The following is a 9,761-nucleotide window of genomic DNA, read 5'->3' on the forward strand; positions in this document are numbered from 1 at the left end:
CTCCAAAATACGAAATTCATAAACATAGATGAAAACATAAAACCCTTCAATTACTGGCAGATAGAAAATTTAACACACAATACTATACTTAAAATACTAACAAAAGAGCGGGTCACTACATCCTACCCCTCTTAACAAAATTTCGTCCCGAAATTTGCACATCTCTACTAAAAAGCTTAGGGTTTTTCTTCATAGTTCAAGTCTGGGCTAAGGATCATCTCTTCTTAGTGGATCACATGCTTTGGATCGTGAACGTACTTCCTGAGTGGTGATACGTGGAAAAACGTTGTGGACGTTTCCAAAACTTGGCGGTAACGCCAACTTATAGGCCACTGGACCTATCTTCTTTAGAATCTCATATGATCCTATAAATCGGAATCTAAGCTTTCCCTTGACATTAAACGTAGTTTTCCCTTGGTGGGAGATACCTTTAGGAAGACCTTGTCTCCTATTTCAAAACGTAACTCGGTTTGGCGTGAAACGGCGTAAGATCTCTGTCTATCCTGTGCCTTCTTTATTCGTCCTTTGATCTAGCGGACTATCTCAACCATCTCATCGACCATGTCTGGTCCTAAAACTTTTCTCTCACCCACTTCATCTTAGTAAAGTGGCGATCTACACTTCCGTCCATAAAGCGCCTCGTAAGGTGCCATATTAATGGTCGCCTGTTGACTATTATTGTAGGTAAACTCGATCAATGGCAGCATTGATTCCCAACTTTTTTTTTTCTGCGAGCTGATCCAAAATCTAGAAGTAAATTTTGAATCTCTACCCGAAGTAATGGATATTGGTATTCCATGTAGCCGTACAATCTCACGGATGTACAATTGGGCTAGCTTCTTCGATCCATGGGTAATTGGAATCGGTATATATAAAAAGAGCGCACTTCGTGAGACGGTCTACTATTACCCAAATAGTTGTGTTACCCCTATTCGTCTTGGGTAAACTTGTCACGAAATCGATCGCTATGTGCTCCCACTTCCATTCTGGGTGTGTCATGAGCTTCACTCATGATATCGTTTGTGAGTTCCTTGTTTATGGGGAACACACAATCTTCCTTCAAAAGAACGGCGTTATCCGTTGCCTCTTGGTAGCCTCCTGGCGTGCCTGTTCGGATCTTAAGACGAACCCTTTTCAAGCTTTCGTCCGCTCTCTGGGCGCTGATGATCCTTTCTCTGAGGTCTGGGGCGGCTACCAGAGTTGCAATAATTGCTCTTGTCGTTGCTGGTGGTTGAACCACTTCTATCTTCAATCTGTCAAAATCCCTTACGAGCGTGTCCTCTTGAGTGAGAAGAAGTCCTAACTCGGATTGAGTTTTACGACTTAAAGCATCAGCTACTACGTTAGCTTTCCCTGGGTGGTAATTGATACCGCAATCGTAATCCTTCACGAGTTCGAGCCATCTCCTCTGTCTCATGTTCAAGTCTTTCTGCTCGAAAAAGTACTTAAGGCTTTTGTGGTTTGTGAACATCTCGCACCTAAATCCATATAGGTGGTGTCTTTACTATAACTAATTCTAGATCATGAGTTGGATAGTTCAACCCATGTGGCTTAAGCCGTCGTGATGCATAGCTATCACTCTTTCTTCTTGCATCAAGATGCAACCCAGTCCCCTCTTGGACGCGTACGTATAATTCACATATTCTTTGTCAGCTATTGGAATGGCTAACACTAGCGTTTTGTTAACTTCTCCTTGAGTTCCTGAAAGCTTCTCACATTCTTTCATCCAAGAAAATTAGATTCATTTCCTAAGTCATTGTGTCATTGGCCTTGCTATCTTGGAAAATCATCCTATGAAACTACAATAGTAACCTGGTAATCCCAAGAATTTCTTGTCTCATTAGGATTTGTAGGTGGTCTCCACTCATGTACAACTTGTACCCTTTTTGGGGTCCACTTTGATCTCTTCTGATAACATGATATGCCCTACAAATATGACTTCGCCGAGCCAAAAATTCGCACCTGAAGAGCTTAGCATAAAGAGTCTCTGTTCTCAATGTTTCTATGACTATCCTCAGGTGTTCCTCATGGTCTTTCTCGTTCTTCGAGTAGGTCGAGTCATCATCTATGAAAACTAAGACAAATTGGTGCATTGATCAATCCGAGAGGCACCACTACGAACTCATAATGGCCAATCTGGTTGTGAAGGCCTTCTTAGGTACATCTTCTGGTCAAAAATTTAGTAGGTGGGATCCAAGTCTCAAGTATATATTTGAGAATGCACTCGATTCTCTGAGCCACTAAAAATGCCATCTATCCTTGACAAATGATCAATATAGGATACTTTTTCTTAAGTGTTACTATGCTAAATTCTCACCCCTTTTCTTTTTGTCGTTCGCTGGGCGGAGACGACATGCTTTCTCCTTCCCATGTTAATCCACGGGACTTATTAGCTTCTTTCTTTCCAGCTTTCCGTGGCTTTCTAACGTGACGGGGTCGTACATGTTGTTATTGCTGTCTCGGATGCTGCTAGCGTGGTTACTACTGTTTGGTTGGGGCAAAGCATGGATCGCTTTCATATACGGAGCCTGGACAAGCAAGTTCAGCATAGGCCCGTCTCTTGTTCCTTATTTAAACAACGGTTTGCAAAATGCCCTTCTGGCTACCGTGTAACAACCTTCACTTTCACTCTTCCATTATTGCAGCATCTTCTAGGGTTCTTGTCATACTTTGGGCAGGGCAGGATCCTTTGTTGGTTATCTCTTATCTGTTTAGGAGTACCCTGGTTTTTCTTAGCCCTGTTGTTGGGAAGATTGCCATTGCCATAGCTTCCTTCTCGCTTGGCAATTGCTACTGTTGTCCCATTTGTTTTCTTTACGACCATCTTAAGGTAGTCTATACTTTGACTGTGCGTGGTTTTTACCGATGGATAGTAGTGACTAAAATATGAGAGTCTCACTCATTTCTTACTCCTGCGTAAAATCTGTTTGGCTTGTTAGGGAAATTCAATATCTCATGACATAATTCGTTTCCAAACCTCTTTATGCGTTTCTCAATGGTGTCCACCCTCGTGGAACATACTTTGACATTCGATGGAAAACTTCGTCATACACAGTAACTGTTCCGGCTCTCCGCTCGAGACTCTAGAAGCAGCTTTGTTTCTACCGATCCAAGGTCAAAAGATAGTTTGACGCTTAGTGTATCCTTCTAATTGTGAAAGTATCACTTCCTAGTGGTTGATAACTAATGACAAACTGAGTCATCCTAGTCGTCACTATGCTCTTCGGGATAAGGCAAGATCTTATGGTGCGAGTCTATCTATTGGGATACCTCTCTTCTTCAAGATTGCAAATCTCGATTGGCAACCACTAAGATCTTAGTTATGTGGAGATGTTGGCATAGGCATTGTTACTGGTCTTGCTCTCGGCGTTGTTGCTTCCCTTTCCATCGTTCCGCTATGCGATTCCGTGTAAGGTAGTCCCCAATGGCTTGCCAAAGCCATCCGGATCTCGTGCCTTTAACCGGCACAAATTTTTTTTCAGCCATCTTTTATTCCGTCTCTACTTGCTCTGGCGCATATCTCGACATATCACAGAACATTCTATCGTACTGAGTAATGGTCATTATTCCCTACTTTAGACTAAAAATCCAATTTCCTTCTTCTTGCGATAGCCATGGGGTATTACTTATCATATATCTCTGTTTTAGAATGATCCCGCGTAAAATTTTCCAGTTGTTCAGCTGTCATCGTTTCCCTCTGTGCTTTCCTTCCTGGTCCAAGTCTCAGCTTCCGCTGGATCTCCTGTCCTACTGAAGGCAGGTGGGTTTTGTTGTGAAATAATTCCTCTATTCTACCTTCTGGTTGTATGGACGGTGGGGCTGTAATTCGTTCTGGCCCTGGTACTGGACCTCTTTAATCATCTCGGGGAATTCCTCTCCCTCTTCTCGGATGCCCTCGTCTTGGTGGCATTCCGATGAGTGGACATATAGTCGTTACTACATTATGAAAAACGTTCAGACGCATATCATCAAATCTGCAACCCGTTTCTTGGTTCTCAAAACTCGCTCATACTCTTTCTCATGCTAACATATGAGTAAAATGTGGCGGAAGTAGCTTGCCGCAAAAGATCGATGAGGTTACTAAATAGTTATGGAAAATTGCCTTGATGAGGACTTTTACATCAACATTCGAATCAGGATCTATTGGTCTATCCAGGTACTACACGTGATGGATGGGCGGTCTAGCAAAATCATCACAAAAGAATTTAGTCACGTTACGTCCGGTGGACCAGTGTTTTAGTACCAGTCAAAACAACTAAGCCAACATAGGGGCATACATAAGCATCGGATCAATCATCATTTCCGAAATACACAAATAACGTCCTACTAAAAACATACGAGGTGGTCTAAAAGTATCACGTGCTTGACCCTTGGGTCGAGGCATTCGTGTCGGACTGATTTAATCTAATGAATACTTGCTTGTCTTTGGGTCACAGAAAATCTACCAACAGTTAGTAGATCGCAATGATTCAAATCACAAATGGCAATTGGGCAAAGTGTTCCAATAATTTGCCAAACAATTGAAATGAATAACCATAGGGTAGAAATGAATTTACTAAAAGGTCGAAACGAAATGACCTAATAATCTGAACCCGTTTGGCTTTTCAGATGAAGGTTTTACATATATAGGTGTAGAGACCCATATATGACGACTACTGAGATTTTGGTCATGTGGACTGGCCAGGTCCAACACAATTACTTCTCAGTCACATGGAAATACTTTTCCGAACTTGGTAGGTCTTGATCATTGGCTGCAAAAGGTACTTTTGGTATAAAGTCTCTACTTTCTCCTTAACATTTAAAACCTATCCTTGAGAATGTTTGGAAGATTCTCAAGCTTGAAGTCTGGTTTCTAAATCAACATCCTTCCTTAAAATCTTCTATAAGCAAACTAAGACTTCTCAACTGTAATCAAGCTTACTTAACAACTTCCTCTAAATGATCTTAATGTGGGACTTCTAGTACTTAGCATTCATTCACATAGCGCTTGTATGTAATCATATAATTTGAAGTATACTCATGCCCTTGCGAGGGACCTTTCGAATCATTTATCTCCCACAAAAATGGACTTTGCTTTTCTGAGCATCTTATAGGATATGGGTCACCTCACATAGTACTAAGGCATGTAATGATCTTAGTCAACACTTTCATTCTTCTTACTAAACTGAACGTCTAATCAAAGATGTTCTAACAAGGGCGATGTCTCTGATAGGCTAAAGTATGTATACTTTTCCTGAGTATACCCTTAGAGTCTCATTAGGGTCTCAATCCCTTAATGTATGCGTCAAACCGCTATTGATGTCCCTAGCTCTATTTACCTCTGAATCGCTTTCAGGAACTTCTCCCATCTTATGCACTTGCGTAGATTTTTCTAGTTGATGATAAAGGTTGGTAACTTCTAGTTACCCATGTCACATCTCATCTTTCCGATTCGTAGTAGGTGATCGTAATCAACATGGGTTCTAAAACAAGCTCACGTGTAACGTGATAGGTAACTTTAATCAGAAAGGTTTCGAGTATCTAAAACTGTAAGCTAATAGTTCTAATCGCAATATTAAAGAATCATGCACAAAGCGTTATAACCCCTTGTGAGCCTAGCTCTGAAATTCGAACATAAATCATGAAGATTCTCTTCATGTCGTAACTGGTGATAATTGAGGGGTTTGAAATGAGTATTAGCTCATCACACCACCGCTAGCTAATTGCATAAGTCACTCTCATCGCTATGAGCGATGTCTCAACTAAGTTCTGGTCGGGTAAAGCAATAGTTGGTTCGGTATTCTGTCACGTGTGAACAGCCCGAATAATGAACTATGCCCGTGTCACTTACTCGTGTGTGACACTCTTCTTTTCATCTTATTGCATACCTTCTCATTGGATTCTCGTGTCTCTTCAAGTGACATTTGATTTTCTTCCTCTTTCTTGGCTTTTTACTATGGCTATAGTGAAAGATAACTGAGTTTCTAGTTTCTACTGTTCTTCTCGTAACAGTGATCATGCATTCTTAACGCATCTAAGTTCATTGAGATATCAAATCAATTAATAAAGCATAATCCTCGAAAAGTAAGCATCAGCACATTCGTATGAAACGTGGACTTTCAACGTTCGTAAATTATTACCTCTTTCTTTCTTGTTGAGCGTCACGATGCGATGAAGTGCTGAGCTTTTGTCGACTGACTCCTCCAACTAATATAAAATTTAGGACTAACTGGGTAACTCTTGGATTCAGAGCAAACGAACTGCTCTGATACCACTCTGTCACGAACACTACTCGACTTAATTATGGATAACTAAGCCGGGAAACCGCGACGATGGGACACAGTTATCGACGGCGATAGAAAGGGAGTTTCTGTCACGACCGGACTTAATTAAGGATAAATAAGCCAGGAAAACGTAACTAAGGACACAGTTATCGACGGCGAAAAAAAAAGGGGGTGAACAAATAATAGAGGATCGAACTAAAATTTGTTTAAAGAAGGGAAAATTTATAATACGCCTGATGTTTAGTCACAAGACTTGAACAGACTTGTAGGTTCAGATAAAACTGGCTTAACTGAAAGAACATAAAACCTAAGAGTACGCAGCGGAATAACAATATCTGATTACATGTATGGAGACATGTATCCAAGAGTTCATTCATTTAACCTATGACAAAAGCTCCGCTCTTTACTTCATCTCCATCAGCCACTGCTCAACCTGCACATTTAGAAATATATGCAGGGCTGAGTACAAAAAGCACTCAGTGGGCACGTATGCCTAAATAAACGTATAAACATGCATCGTGAAACGGTAAATTGTCATGCCATTATAAACAGTACAGCAAGGGAGTTTTAGCTAAATAGGCCCAAGCTTACTAAATTCATTTGTGGTTCTTAAAGTTCGTCTGATCAGACTAAGTTCTCTTGTATTCTATCATATCTGGAACTGTGTGTCGGAGAGGTGGCCACCTCTCACGAACACTTGACCGGCCAACCCGCTAGATGACTCACGGTCATTGGTGTACACTAGTCAAGGCAGGATAGCTATCAACTGCTCAAGACCCGAATTTGATTACATCATTGGCAAAGCCAAAGCAGATAGATATCATACTAAAACTGAAACATTTTATGGCAAGACAATACTTGAAATAACTTTAATTCAAAGATTTTGTAACGAAATAACTTGTTCAAAGGAAGCATTAAACTCGTTTGATAGTCATATAAAACTGAAATTAACAGTTAATTCATCTCATGCATTTATCTGTATAAGAGGCCTACGCCACGCAGGGGATCTCTATATACGTATAGTGAAAGTAATGCCCACCTGATCCTCAGTGTGGAAGAGAGGCGATCTTAAGCGGTGGTACCGTCCTGTGAGCCAATTCCTACAAGACGAGTTCTTAACTCTTAGCACATATCATGGATAACAAAAACCGTTGTCTACTTGGGATCTCTAGGTCAACCTATTCCCGGACTTACAACGCAAAATCGAACTAGGGATTATGCATTTTACATACGTTAGCTTATCTTGATGCCTTATCTAGGTTAACTCACTCATTTTCATGAAAACTTTGCACAAAACATATCCCAAACTCGTCATGCACATATACATAATATTTCATGAAACATCCTTTAAAACCAACTTTCAACTTAGAAAATAATTCAACAACTTGAGCTCTTAAAGGGGCTGTTTTGCAACAGACACCAATTCTGCCTCGGATCTCTAAATGAGGCTCCAAAGGACATTCTGGAAACTAGACATTTCAAGGATCATTCTCCAATTTGAATCGAATGAAACAGAGTTCAAACGAGCAAGATATGCCCACTCAAAGATGGGTACTTAACAAGCAAAAATCTGGATATTTCAGATTTCCAGATTAGAACCAAGTCAATGGGCCTTCTTTAAAAATTCATATCTCCCATTACAAAAAGCCACTGGGAACTCCAAGGGTCAATCTGAAAACTAGGGAGAGAGTGTGACACTCTCCAGTTGAATTTACCCCAAGAAGATTCATGGTTTAGGAGATATTAACATCCAAAGTTCAGTGCACAAAAAGAGTTCAAGTTCGGCAGATTCAAAGTTTAATTCAGAAAAACCACTTTAGGCTTTACCAAAAATTCTACAAATGAACAAATAAGTTCCCAACATGTCAAAGGATATTCAATATAAAAATGGGCTTGAGAATCAAAGATTTAGGTTGGCCTTTGCCACCTCAAAGTCGTAGGTTTGTAAAACCTACTGGAGGATACACAGAATAAGAACTAGACTTAAAGAATTATACCGGGCATATCCCTCATCCAAAAATAGTGAGGCCAGTTTCAAACGAAATCCCTAATGGAGTCTAGAGTATCATATTAATGTTTCAAAGGGTTTTACCTATTGAAACGTGACTTGTGGCCTCCCAAAGATTGTTTACCAGAAATGCATTCCAGACGGGCAGTGATGTTTAACAATTCATAAATTAATCATAAGAGCTCTAAAAATTCTGAAAATATACCATAGTGTAGAAAACATATAAAATATGATACATAATTAATTTGGGAATTTTTGGGCACGGTTTGGACGGCTGAAATCGCCTTGCAAAATACTGCCGGAGCAGTGTGCTTATGGCAGATTCGCAGCTTTACCTCATGCACGATTTTTCACCCAATAAACTCTACCAAAATAAACATCCAAGACCATAAAACATATCCTCACACAATATAGCACACATATGTGCAAAAATCTGTGGTCTTAAAGTATTTTCAGTTGAGAAGACAAAAGAAAACTCACCCTCGAAGCACAACCTTCACTCTAACTTTACGCCCTAGTTTTCCCATGCTCTCCCTTGCTTTGATACTCCTCTTGGGGCTTCAAGGGCTTCTATGGAGTGTGATAATGGTGGGAGAAGAGTCTTGGGAGTGGGGGAGATGTGGAGGGACGAAAATGGAGAGGGGAGAAGAGAGTGAGAGCACTTTCTTGCCTTAGCACTTTCTTGGAGTGAAAATGAATGGAATGGGAGAAGTTTGCAGCCACTCTTGCTTTTGGGGGAGGCTATGCACGAAAATTTGGGGTAGGATAGGGTGGGGGTGGCTGCCACCAATGGAAGGTACCTTGTGGCATGCAATTTGGTAGTTCCAATGCCAAGTCATGATGGTTCTTGTCCCCTTTTGAATTTTCCTTCTTTTCTTTACTTGTAGCGTTGGCAAGCGTTGGGATTGGGTGGCGTGAGTGGTGAAGTGATCTAAGAGAAGATCTATATAAAATCCTTCAGTGTCGGTCACTCTCAGTATTAAAATACTGGTTTCGTGCTTGCTAACATCGATAAATGCTAAATTAAATCCGTAGATTCAATCCGTTCGTCATTCTAATACTTATATTAAATCCGTAGATTTAATTAGCTTCAAAGTCGGAAATAATTCACGACTTAAGTAACAATGTGAAATAAACTCCATCTTGATAAATAACCCAACTTAGCTAAGTTGGTTATAACTCGGAAAAATAATAATTCATCGACTCAAGGATTCTCATCGCGGTCTTAAACATGCGAAGATAAATAAATGCATACTTGCTAGTGTAGTGACTCTGTCTCCAAAATACGAAATTCATAAACATAGATGAAAACATAAAACGCTTCAATCACTGGCAGATAGAAAATTTAACACACAAAACTGTAATTAAAATACTGATAAAAGAGCGGGTCACTACATCCTACCCCTCTTATCAAAATTTCGTCCCGAAATTTGCATATCTCTACTAAAAAAAAGCTTAGGGTTTTTCTTCATAGTTCAAGTCTGGGCTAA

The 9,761-nt window shown here is 40.2% G+C and overlaps 1 long non-coding RNA gene across 1 annotated transcript; it reads right to left on the bottom strand.

Moving 5' to 3' along the window:
• Positions 1-6,451: 6,451 nt before the first annotated feature.
• On the bottom strand, positions 6,452-9,000 carry LOC131012798 (uncharacterized). The gene is made up of 2 exons (XR_009097450.1): positions 8,752-9,000; positions 6,452-6,696 (listed from the first exon to the last, which is right to left on the bottom strand). It is a non-coding gene; the product is annotated as an uncharacterized LOC131012798 (long non-coding RNA).
• Between the last annotated feature and the right edge of the window lie 761 nt (positions 9,001-9,761).

Source organism: Salvia miltiorrhiza, chromosome 2 (genome assembly GCF_028751815.1).
Source record: "Salvia miltiorrhiza cultivar Shanhuang (shh) chromosome 2, IMPLAD_Smil_shh, whole genome shotgun sequence".
NCBI lineage: Eukaryota > Viridiplantae > Streptophyta > Magnoliopsida > Lamiales > Lamiaceae > Salvia > Salvia miltiorrhiza.